The sequence below is a fragment of the Camelus bactrianus genome, chromosome 9, assembly GCF_048773025.1.
Source record: "Camelus bactrianus isolate YW-2024 breed Bactrian camel chromosome 9, ASM4877302v1, whole genome shotgun sequence".
NCBI lineage: Eukaryota > Metazoa > Chordata > Mammalia > Artiodactyla > Camelidae > Camelus > Camelus bactrianus.
In genome coordinates this window covers 19,643,576-19,663,126 of record NC_133547.1, presented here as the reverse complement: position 1 = coordinate 19,663,126, position 19,551 = coordinate 19,643,576, and positions in this window count along the sequence as shown.

Below are 19,551 nucleotides of genomic sequence, written 5' to 3'. Positions count from 1 at the left end.
ATCCGTGGGGCAGGATGTGGAATTCTGATCCAGTCACCCAGTTCTGAAGTCTTTAGCAGCCTCAGTGTCAACCATCTGTCGAGTGGGGCCATGAGACTAAGTCAGGGTTTCCTGGAGTGGAATTCTGGAACTTCCTCTATGAGAATCAACAGGATGCAGGTTAAAAGCAGCCAGATCCTGGGCCGCAGTCAAGACTCCAGGGGTGGGACTCAGATAGCCTTATGTTCCTCTAAGATCCCAGCTGGTTCCTCCAGTCATTGGTGTTTGAGGATCGTGGACTCCAGATGGTGTCTGCAGTCTCTTCCAGCTCTGACATCTGGACTGTGATTTAAGATTAGGGCCTCTTGGGATGGTGCTTTCTGGATGCTGGAAAAGATTGTCAAATGACTGATATCTCAGATTCTGAAGAGTAAACATTGAACACCCACCCCCAAAGCCATAAATTCCAGTAAAAAGCTTGCTTTCTGGACAATGGCTTTAGTTCTAATTTAGTTTGCATTTCGTAGTGATAATGCCTAATTAAGACATCTGTTAAATGTCTATAATATTAATTTAATAGAGAGGGGTCTAATAGAACTGTATTGGAATTGTCCATTTAATTAACCTCATGGGCCTTTAATGGATGTCTTAAATAGACATCATTAACAAGAGCGCGAGACAAATTAAAATTAGAGTCAATAACATTCTTGGTAATTTTTCCTGAGCTGTGAAGGACAAGCATTGCTAAGTAGACAGATGCAGACGTGGGCTGCACAGAGGAGTGCCGGAGCTGGCGTCCCCAGTGGGGGTCCAGAATGGACAAGGCCCCAAGTGGAGTTCAACCATTCTGTGTCCTGGTCAGCTTTGCCCAAAATGGGTGCTCCTGTCCAGCCATAGGAGGCAGCTCTCAGGAGCGCAGACCTGCCCCCTCTGTATACCTTTCACAGACCTGATCCTCTAGACCAAGCTCCTGGACGCGGGAGGAAGATGGAGGAGGAAGGAGGACTCACCCAGAGATTCTCACTAAATACCAGATGCGTGGGTCAGGTGATATGGGACTGACTAGGACAGGGCAGGATTGGCTGGGCTGGGTGGGTGGAATGTGATGAGATGTGATGGAAAGGAAAACATTTTATTGCTTTTGGCTTCACTCCTCCACTGAACGGCTCTCGCTTAAATGAACTACATCTCTCCAAAGCCGGCAGTCAGTTCTCTCTTACTTGGTTTCTCATCAGCATTTGACATGACTAACCACTCCCCCTGCCTCTTGAAACATTTCTGTAGCCCCTCCCTCTTGACTCTCCTCCCGGCCACACCTTCTCACTGTCCTTTCATGGACCCTCCTCCTCTTCCGAACTTCTAAATGTTGGATGAGCCCTGAACTCCATTTTTGGACTCCACCACATTTGCTGCCTAGGTGATCTCAGCCACGATTTCAAATGCTCTTAAGACTCAAAATCGTATTGGCAACCGAACTTCCCGTAACCCAGGAATCTGTAACTTAATTATCTGCCTCCCCCCATTTCAAATGTGAACCCCTGAAGGACAGGACTCTGCTTTGATCGCTGCTGTCTCCCTAGTGCCCACTGGGGAGACGTGTGCTCCATGAGGGAATGAACACAAGTGCCCAGTGACATCTCCACCTGCCCCGCTAATGGCACCCCAGCCTGATAGGGCTGCACACAGCTCTGTTGCCTTTCCTCCGCTCCCACCTCAGCCAGTGGCCTCGTGTCTCTCCCATTACTTAAGCCAGAGACCCAGATGCCATCCAGTCCTGCATTCATACCCTCCATCCAATCTTTCATTAAGTCCTGGCGGCTCCCCTGCCAGCCCTTGCCATCTCCCTGCTCCCACCATCATCTCAGCCACAGCCTCAGCCCCTCACTGACCTCCCTGCCTCCATGCGAGGCCCCACCACAGCCCAAGTGACCTTTGTGAAGCATGACTCATCATACCACCCTTCTGCTCAGAACGCACAAGTGATTTCCCAGTACACTTAAAGCCAGCTCCCAACCTCCCACACCCAACCCCAGCCAGAATCTCCAGCCCTGTCCCAGCCCACCTCCCCGGTGTCCTGCCCCGAGCCTTCTCTATATACCTCTGTTCTACTCAGAGCGTTGGCACCTGGCCACTCCCTCTGCTTGGGACTTTTCCCCTGGACCTGCAGCCACAAGGCAGCCCCTCCTCTGCGTTCAGCTGCCCACAACTGACCAGCCTCCCTCTCAGAGGGGCCGCCCCATCCCAGCCCAGCAGCCCCGTACACCAGTCCCTCTCTCATGTGACCCCATCTCACATTTTCTGTAGCATTTCTCAGTACCTAACAATCTTATCTGTTGTTCATTGCCATTTTCTCCCACTAGCGTGTAAGTGCCATGAACGCTGGGACTTTGCCTGTCTTACTTGCCATTGTAAACTTTGTGACCTCAGTGCCATCTAGAACGCTGCCTTGCACATAGTACGTGTTCAGTTAAACAGCTGTCTGACCAAAAAACAAAAAGTGAAAAAACAAGGAGCCAAGGGTGTGGTCTAATGATGGATAAGGGTTAGCACATGGTAGCAAGCCAGGAGGCTGGCAGGTAACCCCCGCCAGTCCAGACAACCCCACCACCACCACCGCGGCTTGCCCACTGCAGAGCAGCACTATATCCTGGGACCCACAGGCTCCCCCTCCTTCCACACTGGCAGGCACCCCAGGCAGCAGCAGTCCCCCACATGGCAGCCCTGTGTCATCAGCCCTGCCCTTCCTGGCTACTCAGCCAGATGTGCTTACACTCCAGGAACAGCTGTGACATGCAGTGTGTGTGGCCAGCCTTCCTCTGCCCTTTCCAGCTTCGTGCATTGGACCCCAGGGTGTGGGTGGGGGCAGGTGTGGCTGGTGCGGGTGACCCAGCCTGGAGAGGCTGAGCTCAAGGAGCCTGGCATTCAGTCAGGAAACCCGAGCTCAAGGCCCAGCTTACTCTTGACCTTCAGGTTCAACCCCAGAGGACGTGAATAAATATTCTGCTTATGGTTGTTTCATTTAATGTACACAAAGTAAACCGTCCCCTCTGCCAGAAGAAAGGGAGGGACAGAAACAATGCTGCAGATGGAGTTGCCAGCAGCCCCGCCCTTGCAGTGCTGTGAGATGGAAAGCATCCTGAATTGCCCTCTGTCTCCCCAGAAAGTGACTGTAACACTGCTTGTAATAATCCAGACCCCAAACCAGTCGTGTGCGGCAGGGCTCCCCTGGCCAGGAGAGCTGACTTGTGCCTCTCTTCCCAAAGCACCACTCACATTGGCAACTCACAACCAGCCCTGGTGGGAAGATCTATACCACGGAAGTTCACACCACGCTACCAGTCAGGGTTGTTCACCATTTACCAGCGCGCCATGCAAAACGCAAGTCAGCTCCTCTGTGCGCAGGAGGAGCTGTGATAAGTTCCAGCCTTGTGAGCAGGACCTCCTGAGAGAGGAGGGTGTGTCTCTGCAGGGCCCCCCTGCAGGAGATTTGATGACATGATTTGAGCCTGAAAGGTTGTTTGGCACCCAGCCTACAGAAGATGTGACACTGTGGGCTGGGGGCTGGAAACAGAGTACATTTGCTGGCTCATAGGACTGTAAATTTAGGATTTTTTGTGTTCTTTTTGAGTATAAGTCTATTATGTGGATGCTTCATACATTCCTGAAAGTTAAGCATCTCCCTGAAATCTGTTTCTTTATGGTAGAGCTGGGTTACCCTAATGGCCCTTGCTCAAGGATCATGAATTTAAGGCAAAGAAATGTGGTGTGTCACCAAATTCACAATTTTAACATCTCCCTCTCAAAACGATATTGGCTTTCTCTCTGCCCTGGACCTCCAGGGACCAAGAGGTCAGCAAGGCTGTCACTAGGGTGTGGTTGCCATAGACCTCCTCGTCCCCACCCGTGAAGCGCTCCCTGTCTAGTGGGTGTGACAGTGAGTGATGGGGACAGGAGCCATGGGGACTGCAGAGTGGGGTGGGGAGGGGAACAGGGCCCATGTCAGGGCTGTCTGCAGGTGGAGCAGGCTTCCCTGGGACCTGACCTTAAGATGAGGTCAGAGGGCTGAGCTGGAGCCCGGCAGGCAAAGGGACCTCCCGCAGAAGAACTGGAGGGGGAAGTGGGGCCTGGAGGGGAGAGTGCTGACTGCAGCTGGAGGCTTTGGACACTGGGCAGGGTGGCGGGAAGCTGGGGGACTGGGTGGGAGGGGAGGAGGAGAGACAAGGGGTGAGCTAGAGCTGGCCACAGCCGGGGCTGGGAGACCAGCAAGGAGGCTGTGCCTGGGAGGGATGTCCGTGCCCTGGACCAGAGTGTCAGCCTCAAGGATACACAAAAACAGGTTTGAGGAGTGCACACAACTTCCCACGGACAAGTCCTTATGTTCACAAGCCCCACTCCGCAAGCCCACAGCCAGGCGGCCTATAAGGCGGAACCCGGCTGGCTGAGCAGAGGGTGGCCGCAGCCAGCCAGGCAGTAAGCAGAGGGGCTGGGGGAAGATGGCAAAGATGGGCCAAGGACAGGGAGTGGTGTGGGCACACCTCCAGGATGTCCTGACCCGGCTTGGCTCTGTCACCTTGGCAAGCCACCTCCTTGCAGCGCCTCAGTGTCCCCATCTGTAAAATAACTGACACGAGTCAACCGTAATGAGCAAGGTGCATATCACCCCAAGGCTGGGAGAGTTCCCACGATGTGTGGTCTCATTTTCCAAACACACAGGACCTGTCACTTGTCCAGGTTTTACCCTCCATGGCCACACTCTTGGTGGAGCTTCAGCACTGGATGTCCGTTTGCTGGCCGAGGGCACGGAGATTAATTTACCCAGGATCACACAACAGGGGGCGGCTCACGTGGCCGGGCCTCTCTCTCCACATCAGCTATGCTTACGGAACTTGATAGAGCCTCCCTTTTCCCTGAATTTAAAGCCCTGTCGCCGCCTGCCAGGGTGAGAACAGGACTGATTTTTGCGAAGCAGGAACCCTGGCTGTGTTTGCTGCCAGCTCCTGGCTCCTGGCGGTGTTTGCTGCAGAATTTAAAGCCTGCAATAACTATTGAACACCCTATTATCTGGCTGCCTAATTAATGTAAATGATAGTTACCGTCCGCTCTCGGAGGCTGATGGTTCTCGGAGGAGGCCCTGCCAGCCGCCCGGGCCCCATTCCAGGGGCGTTTATGGTGGCAGCCCCGTTCTGGCTTTGTTGAGTAACAGGTAAGTCGTGGCCTTAAATAATGAAGCCAGAGGGCTAATGGGCCCCAGGAAGTCGGGAAGTTCAGGCTCCAGTCCCCGAATCAGGTGAGAGGCATTCCCTCGAAGTTCTTTCCTCTCAGACCCAGAGGTTCAACTGCCCCCTGAAACCCAAGTGGGTGAGGAGGTCCTATGCATCCTTGCAGGGAGACTAAAGGCTGTTTCTCCCAGCTCCCTGCTCAAGGGAAAAAATCCTAAAATCCCTGCCTCCCTCCATTCTTGTCTCACTCCAGCTCCCTCCCACCCCTGGCTCCAGGCTAGGGAACTGACTTTTCTGGCTTTGCCCAGGGTCACTGTGCACAGTCCCAGGCAAACCAGGGCAGCTGGTCACTCTACTCCAGCCCCCACCAGCATGGTCTTTTCTGTTCACCGTCTGGCTCCTTTTAGCTCCTGGGGGGTGGGGTGCCCACTAAATGCCATCTTCTCAGAAAAGCCTTCCCAGACCACCCTGGGATCCTGGTATCTGCATGGTTTTAATCAGTGGTAGAAGATTCTGGGTTCAGATCCCAACTCAGACACGTCCAAGCTGTGTGGCCTTGGGCAAGTCACTTGGCCTCTGGGAGTCAGGGCTTCCTCTTTGTAAGATAGGAATGTCCACCCCATATCGCACTAAGTGAAGAGGGCCAGGCACAGTAAGTCTCACTAAGATTTGCTCTGTGCCGAGGCGGGAGGGTATAGCTGAGTGGTAAAGTGCATGCCTGGCATGGACGAGGTCCTGGGTTCAATCCCCAGTACCTCCATTAAAATAAATAAATAAATAAAAATAAATATTAAAAAAAAAAAAACTGAAAGATTTGCTCTGTCCTGGCTCTTTCTGTTGCTGAAAAGGCAGTTCATGAGAGCTGGGGCTTTGGAAACAGCTGTGCCTTGCCACCCCAGACACATGGCCCTGGTCTCCACGGTGACCACAGGCTGGCAAGCTGGGCCAGATGCCCCCAGAGTCACCCCCCAAACCCAACCCAGGGCCTGGCCTTGTCCTGACCCTTCCAACTGTGTTATAAACATATGAGCCATGACTGTGAGCTCTGAGGAACCCAGCTGGGGTCCCACTGGTCAGCACAAAGCAGGTTCCATGCAGGTGCCTGGGGAATGAATGAGGGCAGCTGTCAGCAAGTGCACCCACAGCTGGTGCAGTCAGGTTCTCGTGGATCATTTCAGGGCCGTCTCTGTGGCAGGTCCAGGCTTCTGAGAGGCCTGGCCACCCTACCCAGTGGCCTACCTGCAGGCCAGCCCACGCCCCAGCATGCCTCGCAGAGAGCACCTTGGACTAATGTTTCAAAAGGTCATTTCCAAAAACTCTAGTGAGTCTGGTAGTCAATACAGCAGATGGTGACCATCACTCCTTCTTTTTTCCTTTTTTGAACAAATAGAATAAACTACAGAATAAGATACCCAAGTAAACCGCACGTGTGAAGTTATACGTGAAAACGGAGGTCTCCAGACACAAGGAGCACTGAAATTGGGTCTGTGTTGGGGAGCTCTGCACCAACACCTGTTACGAGGGATGATGAAGGTGTATAAACCAGGAAATGGTGCTCAGAGGAGTGAGGGAGCAAGCCTGGGGTGTCACAAATTATCAGGGCTGGAGTGGACTCCAGCCGGAGTTTCTTACTCGATTACCCTCCTCCTAATTCATCCATGCCTCTCTGGAAGCCGTGGTCTCCTCTGGCTCAGGAGCACTGAGGTGGGTGAGTCTTCTCTGCTCTGGCCCCATGCAGACAGGTCTCTGAGTTACAACTCCAGGAATCGCTTTGGCCTGTGGCCATTGAGTGTGTCAGCTGGGGCTATTTTCATTGCAAATAACAGAAAACCCAACCCAAACTGGTCAAACAAAAAGTGAATTTGTTGTACTCTATAACTAAAGGGTCAGAGCAGAACTGCCTTCAGGAATGGTTTGATCCAGGTGAAGCAACATCTTCAGGACCCTTCCTCTCTTGCCATATCTTTGCTCTGTGTTGCCTCCTTGCTCAGGAAGCTCTCCCTTCATAGCAACAAGATAGTTGCTCAAGCCTCACCTTCCCACAGTCTAGCTGAAGTCTAGCTAGAAAGAAAAGGAATGTTTCTTTCTGGTAGCCCTTCCTCCAGTACCAGGATTCCTTCACCCTAATTTGAGTGTTTGCTCTGTGGCTGGGGCATCTAAGGCGCTGGTTGTTCAGGCCTGGGTCACATGCTTCTGCCCTGGAAATACCTGGATTGATTGTGGGAAAAGTTTTGTTTATCCAAAGGTATCAAGGAGCTATTTTTAAAAGAAGGGAGGATGGATGCTGGTAGCCATGACAATAATAATGGAGGTGCACTCTACCTAGCTCCTGAAGGAGGGAACATGTGGAACACAGCAAGGGGCCCTGGAGTGGATTGGTACCCAGAAATTCAGCTGAGCTGGAACTACATTTCCCAGCATTCCCTTTCGTGCGTAGTTCCCAGTTAGGGGGCCACAAGGGACGTGTTACCTGAGAGCTGGGAGGCGGAAGCACAGCAGCAGCCATCTCCTCGGAGCTCTGAGGTCAGTGCAGGGCACGAGGCACCGTTTCTGCTCACACTGGGCGGATCTGCCAGCTCACGGGGCTGCAGCCAGGCCCCCAGGGCCTCCGGCTCCTGCTGGGTCCTCCTTCAGCTTCTCTGGTCCTGGGCCATGAGGAAAGGTGCCAGCTTCTCCTGCAGAACACGTGTATGTGAAACTGGAGGCCGGGAGATGGTGAGAGGCTGACGCAGTGCCAGCCTCGCAGGTCCATTTCATCCTTTGTCCTCCACGTGACGTGCATCTTCCCTTCCAGTCGCCTGCTCCTCGGGCTCCAGGTTCCAGGATCAGACACAGAAGCAAAAGCTTCATGTATCTGTTGAACCAGCTCCCACAATGGGATGAGGTCAAGTCCCTATAATAAATCCTTTGTGGTGTACACTCTCCTAGATGTTCTGCTCCTCCAATGGACCCCTGGCACCACAGCTCCGGAGCTGCTGTGGTACTTAGGACCAGGGCCAGGAGCAGCCTTCTCCCTGCTGCCTATGAGGACTCTCGGGTCACCCCAGGCACCACCAGTGGGTCCACTTCAGCCAGGCACCCAAGTCCATTTTGGAAGAAGCTTTCAGGTAGAAACCCTGGACTAGAGTCACCCCATCAGGGCACAGGGTCATCTGGACTACGACTGTCTTCCCCACAACCACTGCCACCTCCCTCCCCTGGCTTCTACCAATGAAAAGACCCTCACTGTGTGTACCTCGCTGTTTAAAGATGGGGACCCAGGATGGAGAGGGCTTTGCAGCTGACTGGCCAGAACCCATGCCCCGATTGAATGGCTGCTCTAAGCCAGTCATGGTCTCCTTGCCAGGGACTGGTTTAGAAATGACCCTATTCTGATCAATGAGAGCAATTGTTAGCACTGTTCACTAGTATTTCCAGTTCTCCCCAGTTCAGGGGAATGTTTATCTCCTGGGCTCGTTTGTGGTCATATGGGGCCATAGCAGTAACCTTGGCCAGCCAGTCATGAGAGGAAGCCACGTGTGTCACTTCTGAGACAGAGCATTTAGCTGCTGGTGTGAGACCTTCCAAGCTCTCTTCCCCTTTGGCACAGCTGCCAACAACAACCGGAGTGGTAAGGACGTGGCCGAGCCACTGTCAACCAGCCCCGCAAACTTACTCACTTCTCGACTTCCTGTTACATGAAATAATAGAATTCCTTCTTGTTTAAGCCAGTTTGAGTTGGAGTTTCTGCTACTTGCAGCTGACAACACCCCAGCGGATAAATAGCGTGGACACATTTCTTCCTCAGGCAAGCTTTGCAGGTAGTAGTTTTAAACCAGCTTTACCCGTGAAGAACTTATACCCAGAAAGGTGCAAAGTCTCAATGAAGGCCACATACCCTCTCCTCCCAATCAGAAAGCTAAGCAGAATTAAGCATAGTCCGTTGGAAGTACAGAAACCAAATGCAAAATTAGCCTATGTTTAAAAAAAAAAAAAAGAGAGAGAGAGGTGCAGAATGCAATAGTTGATGTAACTGAGAAGGATGGAGTCACTTGGAACTTGAGGCAAGGCTGGATTCAGGGCCCAAAGATGCTGTCAGGAATCTGCCTTTCCCTACCTCTTAACCATATTTTCTTCCATGTCAGTTTTACTCTCCCCTCTGGCCAACTGCGCCGGGGGAGTGTGGGTTCACATTTGATCAGCCTAAACCTCCCAGTGCAGGGACACCTCTTTCCCAGAAGCACAGCAGTGAGCCAGGAGTCAGGTCCTCACTGGCCGGCTGGGGTCGTGTGCACACCCCTGCACCCACCGCAGCTGGAGAGCACAGAGCTCTAGTCCAGCAGACTCACATCTCACAGCGACCTTCAGGGCCAAGACTGGGGTCAGTCCTCTCTGAATCAAAGGCGTGAAGGGAGAGAAGGTTGCAGTTCTCCCAAAGAAAAAAAGGTATTTCTGCCAGAAGGGAGAAAGGATGACACACAGGAGCAAACAGTGGATGAAGATGTCTTTGTAGACCTGTTGTACTTGGTTATAATGAGAAGGCTGGGCTCAGGGGTCGGGGGGGGAAGATGATTGTTATGTCAAGTCTTTGCCAGTCCAGCATAAGATGAGGGAGAAGGAACTGTCTTGGTTGGTGTTCTCCCAGGAAAAAGCCAGAGACAAGGACTTTCATGCAAGTGGTTTATTTGGGAGGTAAAGACGAACACTGGCAAGGAGGAGTGAGACAGGAAGGGAAAGGCAGCCAACAAAGTGTTTCCAGGCAGCTAGAGCTGTGGGCGACTGGAGGACATGGAGCCTGCAGGAGACTCCACCTCTGCGTTAGCCCACCTGAAAGGGGAGGGAGTTGGGGCATTTATCCACCAAGGCCAAGTGGTGAGGGCTGTCCCAGGGTTGATTGCCGGCCTGTCTGCACCACCCTGCAGGTGGACACCAGTGCGTTCTGGAACTTTAGAGGAAGCCCACAAGTAAATAGAAGCAGAGACTGGCTGTAAGCCTTCAGTTCACAGGGTACGGGCAGGGCACCGTGTGTCTGCCACGGAACGAACACTGATAAGGCCAACACTGCGTGCACTACAAGTAACCACGTCAAATCCTGGCAATAGCTCCGTGAGGTAGGTTTCTTTCAACATCCACGTTCACCAAAGGGCCTCAGGAACTGGCCTTCAGCTGGCAAGATGGAAGGGCATGAATCTGAATCCTGGATGTCTGGCTCTGAAGCCACTGCTTTCCCCGCGGACCCCACAAATCCAGCAGGGCTATTCTAGGCCACCGCCAGGCTCTGCCAACTTGTCAGAGAAGGACAACTGAGCAGCCACTTCAGAGACTCTCAAGGGCCTGCCTTTACCAATAGTCACTCTCCAGGCCCTGTTCTGGGCCCCTTGGGCACCCACTGTGATCAGCAGTCAAGACCCCCACTTCTGCGACAGCCGCTCCTCCCAGAGTCTCTTTTCAGGGAGGTTTTTCTGCAGATGCTAATCAATGACCCTTAAATTTCCCAGGAAAGGCTGCCTCTTTTTGAAGTGGCTTAAGATCTCCGCTCTTGATTGCAATCTTCCCAGAGCTGATTTTGGCCACTTGCCTCTTATTTCTGAAGTGATGAGGGGGGTGGGTGGGAGGAGACGAAACTGAGGAGAAGACAGGTTTTGGGGCTCAGCTCTCCTACAGGAGCTGCAATCTCAGGAGGCAGTTTTTTTTTTTTTAGGGAATCAGGTTCATAAGGTAGAGAAGAGAACTCCATTTCCTTCTCTGTTTGTGCAGTTTCTCCCTGGTTTGTACTTCAATATAAGCCACACTCATTCCTATATAAATCGTGACTTGTCATGTAAAGATTTGCCATCTTTTGGTGATTTTCTTTTATCATAGGAACAAAATTATTTCCAGAAGTCTCATCCCTAATTTTTAAAATTAAAGTTTATGGGAAAATGTGACACTAAGCAGAGAAATTCATGTTACAAATAATTTTCACAGTCACATACACATGCTCATAGATGCAGGAATACTTACAAAGCACTTGCCAGGCAGTGAGCACCTTACATGTATTAACTAATTTCATCCTAACGACAATCCAGTGAGGTCAATGCTATCATTACTCCCATTTTGCAGATAAGAAAACTGAGGCACAGAGAAATTAAGTCTCTTGCCTAAAGTAGAGCTGGGATTTGAATGCTGGCAGCTTGGCCCCAGACTATGTGCCCCTTAATGCTATTCTCCATTCACAGACAAATGCACGGGCCCAGGGAGACATTCGGGCCTCTGCAGACACACTCATGCCCACTACACAAACATGCGCCACCAGCACTCCGGCACGCACGAGCACACACTAAGCCCACTCCCCAGGCTCTTCCGCCTCCCGGTGAGTCCCAGCACAGACAGTGAGAGAAGCCTCTGCCCTCTGAGAAGTCACCTCATCTGGGAAGCTGGGACCCTCACCTCCTCATTTAAAACCAAGCCTGCAAGAGGGAAGGTATATCTCAGTGGTAGAGTGCGTGCCCAGCATGTACCAGTACCTCCATTAAAAAATAATAATAAACAAATAAACCTAATTACCTCCCCACTCAAAATTTTTTTTAATTTTTAAAAATAAAAAATAAATAAAATAAACCAAGCCTGCACTCGCACTGTCCTCCTCACCCCCTGTACGCGAGAGGGAAGCCCCAGCTTCTCCAGCACCACTGTTAGCCTTGTAAGGCAGGTGGGACCCATCCTCCTGTTCAGTTGGGGAGACTGAGGCCCAGAGAGGAAAAGCAAGTGGCCCAGAGGCATCCTCGGAGCTGTGGGTGCCCAGGCCCTGCCCACCGGGTTCCCCTGGGCACAGAGTGTACCTTTGGGGCTGGAGCAGGGGCTGGTGGCTCCCAGGGCTCCCCCAGCAGCCCTGGGCGGGTAGCTTAAGACCCCAGTTAAGGCGATGGCATTTTGGAGGGCGTGTCACAGCCCAGAGCTGGCATACTAATGTCCGGCCAGGGGCTGAGGGTTGCTGTTGTATGATTACCCCGTGTGTCCCACTCACGTGCCTCCCTGTGGCCCCAGCATCCTCTACAGCCCGCAGGCTGGCCCCATGGGATGTCCTGCATGTAACGTCAACCCAGGCGCCAGGCGGCCAGGACAGCAGCCAGAGCTGTAACTCTCCGCTTCCTCTCCCAACTCCCGAGCTCTCCCACACCCTTTGTGCGGATGGAGGTTTTATGGAGAGACAAAAAATAAAAAAATAATAAAAAACGAAAAAAAAATAAATTACTCGGGAATTTGTTTTTAATTAAGCAATAAGGCTCGATGGGGCCCGGCTGCCGCTTCATAAAGCTGCTCCTGGGGTGTGGGGAGGCATTTGGTCCAGATGAGTGCCTCAAATCAGCCTGCAATGTGATTAGATGATTACTCCCCGGAGTTAGAACAAGATGATCTTCCCCAGAGTTGTCTTATTACTGTTATAAAAGTCCGCAGGCAGGAGGGGAGAAGAGTGCTTTGCTGCCTGGAGAAGGTGAAAACGCCAATTCTGGCTGTCAGGGCGACATCAGGGTGACATCAGGGCCGAGCTGCCCCTGCCCCCTCCCTCAGCACACCTGCTCAAATGGTGGAGCCCACCATGCTGGGTGACGCTAACAGCTCTCAAAATAAATGGGTCCCTGTGTAGCGGGAATAGCATGTGTCAACAGGGAAGCAAGGCGAAGGGGGCGGGGGGAGTGGTGCAGATACAAGGAAGTCTCACGTTGAGATACTTTCTCCTCTCCTTCCAGGAGCAGCAAGCCATCCTCACTCCCAGAGCAGCTCAATGCATCTCACCATCGCTATAGAGACTAAAAGTATTAATATCAGTTAATTTTCAAGCATCTCCCTCTTCTCTCTCTCTCCCCCAACTCCTCTCTCTCTAGCATCCCAGGAAAACGAGCTCTTGCTTTCTCGGTTGTATGCTAACCTATATCTTTGGTTGTGCTGAGTCTGGATAACCGACAAAGAAAAAGAAAACCAGAGACAGAGAGGTGAAGTTGGTCTACATAATAGAAAGCTGAAATGGGAAAAGATGAGGAAGGAAAAAAAAAAAATAATAATCAAGCTGCCCTGGCTGAGTGCCAGGGAGAATTTGGAGGGCCAGGAGACAAGAGTGAGGAGGAAAGGGAGTCATGGAGAGCTGTCACTCTGACTAGCAGGATGGAATTAGCAGTGACGGAGAAGAAGGAAGGGATTTTAAACATTTGCTGCACCTTAAGAATGTAGTTTCTCTTGTGGCATTTCCTCGAGAGCCTGAGTATAGATTTAGAAGTCCTTTAAATCATTTTGTGGCCGTGGTTCTAACCTTTTTTAACTACAACATGTGCACAGGCTGAGCTACTTGGGACCCCAGTGATATCTGGGTTACACTAACAAGATGGAAGGCAGATTTGGGAGGACCTAGAGAATGGAGGAGGGCCAGGCAGAGGAGTCCCGAGGACAAGGATTTAGACTGGCTTCCATACAAAGACAGACGTGAATGGCAACATGGGAAGTAGCCAGAGAGAAGCAGAGGTGCACCCGGGTAAGGTAAGGACATGTTTACACACGTGAATAGCCGAGAGTAAGTGCTCTGGAGTCAGAGCGCCCTGGTATAAGTGCCAGGTCTGCCACTTACCAGCTGGGTGACCTGAGAAAGTCCTTTAAACTCCCTGAGCCTCACTTTTCTCATGTGCAAAATGAGATTAATCGTGGGATTAATCACGGAACTAACTTGACTGGGATGTTGTAAGGTTCAGGTGAACCCTCTGCAGAGGTGCTAAGCAGGCTGCCAAGCACACAGTCAACACTTGACAAGTGGTCGCTGGAATTACTACTGTTAACTTGAAAGCTGCAGATGCCTTAAGATGATCCCGCTTAAACAGCATTTCTAAAGGGCCCAGAACTCTGATTAGCAGGTCAGAGGTCGTACCTCTGTGACTTCAGAAGCCACAGCCTCATTCCTGACTCCCCCTGGAGAAGGATGGATTTAGGAAGAGCCCTCTCTTTGGTCCTGCGCTCTGTGGTACCAGAGTGGAGAATGGGGAAGAAGAAGGTGAATTTGGATGAGAAATTCATTGTATCTTTTCATGCTAGAAAAAAATTCCAAAACAAAGCAATGGGAAAAGATTGCAGACGCAATATTTGTGTGTCTAAAGATTGTTTACAAAACGCTAACACTATGAGAGGTGGAGTGTAATGATGTTAACTTTAAGAAAATAGAATTCAAGGTAAATGCTTTTAAAAAGACGTTTCATTTTGACAAAATGAACAATTTATCAAAGAAAACGTAATAGACCAGTTAACAGTTGGAGAAAATTACTAGGTTAATGACATGACAGGTGCTTCAAAAGAGAATGAATTCCAATGGGTTAAGAAAACTGGTAAAATAATTAAATGTTTTTCCAAAACTGACTCTTGTGACCAAGAAGCAAGAGTCCTAAGGGGAGGATGTCATAGCAAGCGGTCACATTGTGTCTGAAGACCTGTGCTTCCTCCAGACCAGCACAACTCAAGCTCTGTTCATTCTAAGAATGTCTGGGGAGTCGCAAGCGTAACCTACAATTTGTTAAATAGAAGGTAAACATTTTCATAATTTTGTTTCATTTTTGGAGATCAAAGCACTTTTTTTCTTTTTTAAATTTTCTATCTTGTTGTGTTCCCGTCTTGAGTTGATGGACTTTGAGGGGTTTTTCTCCGATCGTGGTCGTCCTCAGATAATAAGGACTCCCTGCGTGTGTAATAAACAGAGGTCCAGATATATTCTAAGGTTAAATTTTATCCTCCATCAGAAAATGTCTGAAGGAAAGAGGGCTCATAAATAGCAAACACATGCAAGCATATTCAAACTCAACTGTGATACTAACTGTCAAGGCCGAGCCCTCTTAGAGGAAACAGCTTGTGAATATAATGAGCGTGGCTGAAACTTCGGCCAGAGGTCAACATGTTGGCATCAGAGCATTTCTAGTCCGTTCCCTAACTCTAGCCTGTGCTCCTCGGGGAGAGTCAGCTACAGCAGTGAGCAACTACCATGGGTGTGCACAGGGGGACTGAGCCCAGGTCCCTTGTCCTCAGGGTCTTAGTCCCCAGAGAGGCAGAATCACAGACAGACCATGATCCTGGGTGGCAGAGCAGTGAGGGGGCTCAGAGGTGATGCAGGAGGGAGGAAGAAGAGCAGGGATCAGGGGAGCCTTTGCCGTGGGAGGGACAGTCCGTCTGAGTCCTGAAGGCTGGATTTCCCAGGTGAAACTCAGAGGGAAGAGTGTTTCAGAAAAGGAAGTGGCAGAGATTCAGAGACGTGAGAGAGGCTGAACACTTCTTGCGGAGACGCTGGCAGCCTGCATGTTGGGGAAGAACTTGACGCCTTGGGTGTTGATGGTAATGTCGAAGAACCACCCCAAATCCAGCATCAGACCTTTGGTCATCCAAGCTTCTGAGGGCTGAGGAAGGAGCAGCTTCAGGGGCCGCACGTCTATGTGGGAACCACAGCTCTCCCTGGCTGTCCAAACCTGGAGAGCCAAGGTGGTACCCGGGGAGAAGCCCTGCATGGCGGAGGCGCATGGACCTTGCATCTCCTGCCTGGGACTCCCCTTCCCCTGAGGGTCCTCACTGATTCCCGCAGCCCCTCTATGCAAAGAACCAAAGTCAGGAAGGACCATGGTCACCCACTGCACTCTCACCTGAGAATGGACACCGGCCAAGGCTGCGACCTTGCGGTGAGACCTTCCCCAAAGCAGGGCAGGAACAAAAGGGAAATAAGCGTAGAAACAGCCGTCATGACAATTGTTGCGGTTGGTCTGGAACTGCTGATGAGCTGGGCACACAGCAGAACTGCAACGGGACAACCCGCTTTGTTTGACAGCTTTGTTACATTCACTTTGGATAGAGTTTCTCACCTGTGGCACTGCAGACATTTGGGGCTGGAGAATTTTTTGTTATGGGGGCTGCCCTTTACCTTCTGGAAGTCAGGAATACCTCCCCACAGTTATGACAACCAGAAATGTTTACAGACATTCTTCAATGTCCCCTGGGAATGAAAATTACCCACAAATGAAAACCTTTGTTGTTGGTTTTTTTGGTTTTTTTTTTTAGTTGAAGTATAGTCAGTTTACAATTTTGTGTCAGTTTCTGTATACAGCCCAATGTTTCAGTCATACGTATATGTACATATATTCATTTTCATATTTTCTTCATTATAGGTTACTACAAGATATTGAATATAGTTCCCTGTGCCATACAGAAGAAACCTGTTGCTTATCTATTTTGTATGTAGTAGTTAGTATCTGCAAATCCCAAACTCCCAATTTATCCCTTCTCATCCCCTTTCCCCTGGGAACCATTAGTTTGTTTTTTATGTCTGTGAGTCTGTTTCTGTTTTGTAAATAAATTCTTTTTTTTTTTAAGATTCCACATTTGAGTGATACCATATGGTATTTTTCTTTCTCTTTCTGGCTTACTTCACTTAGAATGACAACCTCTAGGTCCATCCATGTTGCAGCAAATGGCATTATTTTATTCTTTTTTATGGCGGAGTAGTATTCCATTGTATAAATATACCACAGCTTCTTTATCCAGTCATCTATCAATGGACATTTAGGTTGTTTCCATGTCTTGGCTATTGTATATAGTGCTGCTATGAACATCGGGGTGCATGTATCTTTTTAAATTAGAGTTCCCTCCAGATATTCACCCAGGAGTGAGATTGCTGCATCATATGGTAAGTCTATTTTTGGTTGAAAACTGTTGGATTTAAACATGAATCTTATGAGGAATGTCTCCAAGCTGTTCAAGAGACCCAGGTACCTGACCTGCTCATGTAAGCCTGCAGGGTTGGTTTGCTCAATGAGAGGTCCTATAAGAATTCAAAGAAGGTTATACTGTGGGCAGTAGATTAAAAAAGAAAGGGGGGTCTCCATAATCTTCAAGCTCTCCTTCTAGACCTAAAACTTAAGAAAAGATGCCCCCTCTAGGCTGGTGCAGCCTATAGGACACAGCTTGGCAAGTGGAGTGAAGGTTGGATATCAGCCCCCTCCCATCTCTGCTGAGAATCTTTGTACAGTGAACAACCAGCCCAACTGTACGCAGTGGCCATGAAAAGAAAGCTCCTCTTTGGGCTCAGAACTGTGGAATATTCAAAACCAAAGGGAAATAAATACATTCTGGATTTTAGTCAGATGCAATACATCCCACTGGGAAAGTCTATTGTAAGCTTTATGTGATGAATTCAGAAAAAAAAACATATAAATTGAGTAAGGAGGTTTGGACTCTAGATATTCAATTAGCCTTTGGGCAGGTGAAACCCTGCCTTGACACTAACTATATCCAGAGGCCATGTGACTATGATGCTCAACTTGGCAGGGAGGAAGGGAACAAGAGGTTCAAGACAGTCTTAATACCAGAGAATGAAAAGCAGAAGGGATCCGCTTTCTTAAACAGGAAATAGATATTCCCAAATCACTCCCTGGTCACAATGCAGAAAGCAGCCATAAAAATAACTCATCCTTACACACGGCCAGCTGTGTGTTTGTACTGCAACAGACACTTCTGGTGCTTTAATTCACTCACTCTGAGCTTGGCTGACCTCTACCTTGCAAAAGGAGAGGATTCAGTCCTTAACTTCATGCACAGTCCCCTGTCTCAAGGTACTAGGAAACCCCCAGCCCTGTCTGAGGCTGACTGTAATGATTTTAAAGAGCCTGGATGGCTGGGATAAATCAGCTGTGAGAGATCAAAGTGGCTGACTTGGGGGAGGGTAGCAGACATGAGGGAGAGACATCAAGATAGACCTGTGGGCACTGTTTTGTTTGCTTTTTTAAATCTTGCAATCTAATTTGATGAAACATTTGGATTTTGTGTTGCTGTTGTTTTTTGTCTGTTGTTTGTTGTACAGTACATATTTTCCGTTTCAGCAACACACACACACACACACACATGCACACACATTTTAAAGGGCCCTTAGCTAATGCAAAGGCCAATCCTGACACTGGCCCTGTTTAGTTCTCTGTGTGATTTCTTTTATTCATACCAGACTTTAAGGACAGCCCAGTGTGCTGTTCCAGCCTGGGAGGGGGAATGAAGGGAGGGTTAGTGGCTCTCTGTTAGGTAGACCTGTTGCCCCGGAGTTCCTACAGGAGCCAGGCCATAGGCTCCAGGCAAAGCTCCCAGGTCTGCTCCCCAGTCATCAAATAGGCAGTGCCCACTTTGGATGGCAAAGCAGTTGGAATGAGAGGCCTGCCACCAGTAGGAGGGCAGGGGACGAGCACACGGGCCTTGCATACAGCTGGTACTGACTTAAATAGGAAATAGGAGCAGTTTTTGCCCTGGGATCTAGGCAGTTTTTTCATTGCAGTCAAAGGAAGTCAAAGTACAGTGCAGCTCTATGTGGGGAAGCATTCATTCCTACGTTTTTTTAAACCCAACAGCAGTCATCTATTTTCTGAATCCCTCTGGAGTTTGTGGCTGGAGAAAATGAGAGCAATGGTGATATGATGGTTCTGTCTTCCATCTCTAGCAGTGCTGCCCAGCCAGGAAAAGTCAAAACAAGGAGGTCGACCAGCTGGTTTATCCTGCCTCCAGAGAGATGCAGGGGATGGTGGGGATGTGGAGGATAGTCATAATTTCTGCTTCTCTCCCCAAAGTCACTGATAACTCCTGTCTAGTTTTTGCTAATTGGAAGGTGTTATTTGTCCTGCTAGAATGGTATCTTCTCACTCTTCTCCCTCACAGCTTTGGGGGTTGGAGGTGAGGGGTTAGGGGAGTGTTGAGAACCAGGCTCATTTCTGAAATCTTGTTTGTCTTAGAAACATGTACCTTTAGAAAGATTTTTTGGCAAAATATTTTGCTCTGGGCTTCATAAGGCCATTTTTATGCCCAGATTGTGTTTTTGTTGTTTTTGTTTTTAGTTGTCTTTTATGTCATTGGATATGGAAGTTTTTTGCATTTTGTTGTTGCTGTTGTGTGTCTTTGTTTTTGCTGATTTATTTTTACTTATTCAGAATTTAGCTTGTTAAGATTTAGGGGAGGGAAACTTTGACTTCTTACCTGGGAAATTCCCTCCTGTGACTTTGGAAAAGGGAAGGGAAGTTCTGACCCCTGGCCTCTCAGTCAGGAAATAGCTGAAAAATTCCCTAGGAGAATATAAGAAGGACTTTTACCTAAAGCATATCATGGGGGCAGGATGCAGCTCAGTGGTAGAGCATATGCTTAGCACACACAAGGTCCTAAGTTCAATCCCCAGTGCCTCCATTAAAAATAAGTAAATAAATCTAATTACCTCCCCCTCCCCTCAAAGCAAGCATATTGGGACAGAGTCCTTGGCAATGAAAAATTGTGCTTGTTTGTTTTTTCCTCCTCTCCTAACAATAGGTCACCTGGAAGTTTTCCAGCATGATTTCCTTTAATGCCTGGATGGCCA